Raw genomic sequence first — 2,564 nt, forward strand, 5'->3', positions numbered from 1 at the left:
TTTAATTTTTTCTTTTTTTTATGTATAAAAATAAGTGGCAACTCCACATCACTTACCCAAAAACAGAGGTGCCCTAAAAAAGTACCCAAATCTCTTTTTTGAGAGGCACCTAATTTTCCCAGTCCCTCACAGACTTGTCAAAATAATATAACTTTCCCTAAATCAGCAATATTTTTTTTATTCCATCTACAAGTACGAAATCCATAAATTCACAATTCATTAGCAGAAAGTTGAACACCATATTAGTAACACAAGAAAAACATAGAGTTAGTAAAATACACAACTATATCTATTGGAACTTTGAAAATATGACCATTGTCGACTTTATAAGACTAGCCATAATTGTTGCTGAATATAAGCCATGAGTGTGACAAGGTGACTACAACAGGAAGCAATAAAGATTCCAAATTAAGTTCTCTAGCTCAACCAAACATTAGGCAAAAGTTGTGTTTCCTGCACAATCTCTTGTACCAAATGACCATAGAATGAGCCCCTATCCTCCCCCGTCATGATAGAGTAAATAACGATATTGGAATCACCTTCCTCTATTAGTCGCCTGAAGCTTGGTTCTCTTGCGAACACCAGCCTTGCTTACATCACCATTTCTTCCACCTAAAATATGCCATCTATTATATTGCAAACCAACTTATTTGGAGCTCTAGCCTCCATGGCTGCAGTGCTCCATTGCCTGCATATAGATGATTAAAAATGAAATACACAGACATTAGTTGATGAAACTATATCACCTATTCACCTTTAATGGCTGCCTTATATCAAAATTTCCATAAAGACCAAATAATAGCTATAAAGATTATAGAAAAATATCCAAAGCACATCTTTTAGCAAATTACTAGTTAACCAAGTAGAGACCCAAGCTTTAATGAGTTTAGGAATCAAGTTATCTACTAAGATAATACAGAACAAAACCACACAATATCCTACAATGTATGTTCCCTCTCCAGTTGTTTATATGTTTGCTTTAGCAGATTATACTTAATTTAGTGTTCATTTTGAATGCAGAGGCAAACTTTCTCACTAGTAAAGCAAATCAGTGCTACATAGAACCTGCCTCAACAATTGTTTGTACCTCACCCTCAAATTTTTTTAGGTCTATTGAGTAAACAACCTTTTGTAATATTAGAAGAAAATCATGATATTTGTATCACCTAATGTAAAACTCTAATTTATGTTTGTCTATGTTCTATAAGTGTTATTTGGCTAAAAATGATTTTGATCATGCATGAGTGGTAATAGCAAATGTTTAAATAGTGCATTGGTCAGCTTGTATAAAGGCATACCAAAATTCAGTAGTGGTTTCATTCTTGTAGTTTGTCCCCTTTTCCTTTTGAGAAGTGACTATCTTGTTTGATTTTTTGAGGGGTGCTTCAACACTATACCACGGGCCATTGAGAATATGTATTGTGAAATTGATTAAAATAGGAAAAAAATAATTAATAGAGGAAAAGAGTGGGTTCCATTATGCATAATCTGCAATTTCAGGAGGATGATGAAGGCAGTTTGAAGCTAGTTGCAACACCATCTCATGACTGCTTCTCCTAGTACACAATACCCATCTCATGAAAAATGAAGACAATATCAAATAGAGAGAGAGAGAGCAGTGATGTGATATCCCAATTAAAAGATTTCACAATTTGAAATGAATTAGGGTTTGTCATTTTCATCTTTACCTTCAAGGCTTCAACCACAGGCGAAACAGTTTTTTATCTTTCTCAAAAACCTTTCACCAGTGACTAATGTGACAGGATGCTGAAATGAAATTCATCGAACATAGAAAAACCAAGATGGAAAGCAAGAGAGAGATTATCAGACTTTCGAGAATGGAACGCGAGAGAGAAGAGAAGACTGTTGTGGGCCAGAAAATTCAAGGCCCAAGGCCTGATCTGAGGAGACCTACTGTCAAGAAAGAGTTTAATGCACAGATAGGATAAGTGAAAAGACTACTCATACTGTAAGAGAGAACTCTGTGCCTGACAAGCCCCTATTCTGGACCAAGCTATTCAACCTTTACGTCTACTCCCAGCCACTGGAGATATGGGCTGATAGGACAAGTCTTCTGCCCGAAGAAAAAGCTCACACGTGGACCCTAAAGCGAGGGAGGAATACGGGTATAAAAGGGAACGAAAGCCAGAAGAAAAAGGGGGGGGGGGGGGACGAAGAAGGAGAGCCTCCCATCCCACCTCCAGGAGAAAGACTCCATGGGTGAAAACAACTTAACGATGTATGCACACCACCGATAAAACCCACCGCCGAGTAACCGGGAGAAGACCTTAATGCTCCTCGGACCAAGTTCGAGGAGTCCAATCCCTCAGGATACGACGCTGTAGGGCTTAAATGTTCAAACCCAACCCCTTTTTCTACATGAATTCATCTAAAATCAGGACCGGATCATCGCCCCGTGATCAAAAGCCAGCCTTTTAAGCCCACTCTCTACAAATCATATTGTGAGGGATCTTTCATGTGCGAGCCCAACGTCATTCTTGGGCCGTGAAATAATCGTGTCCCTACAATTGGCGCCGTCTGTGGGAAGGCTTGCGAGTTGGCAC

The 2,564-nt window shown here is 38.5% G+C and overlaps 1 long non-coding RNA gene across 1 annotated transcript; it reads right to left on the reverse strand.

Annotated features, from left to right (window-relative positions):
* Nucleotides 1-219: 219 nt before the first annotated feature.
* On the reverse strand, nt 220-1,861 carry LOC126695293 (uncharacterized). Its single transcript, XR_007646007.1, has 2 exons — nt 1,299-1,861; nt 220-688 (listed from the first exon to the last, which is right to left on the reverse strand). It is a non-coding gene; the product is annotated as an uncharacterized LOC126695293 (long non-coding RNA).
* Nucleotides 1,862-2,564: the final 703 nt, after the last annotated feature.

The sequence above is a fragment of the Quercus robur genome, chromosome 8, assembly GCF_932294415.1.
Source record: "Quercus robur chromosome 8, dhQueRobu3.1, whole genome shotgun sequence".
In the NCBI taxonomy this organism is placed as follows: domain Eukaryota; kingdom Viridiplantae; phylum Streptophyta; class Magnoliopsida; order Fagales; family Fagaceae; genus Quercus; species Quercus robur.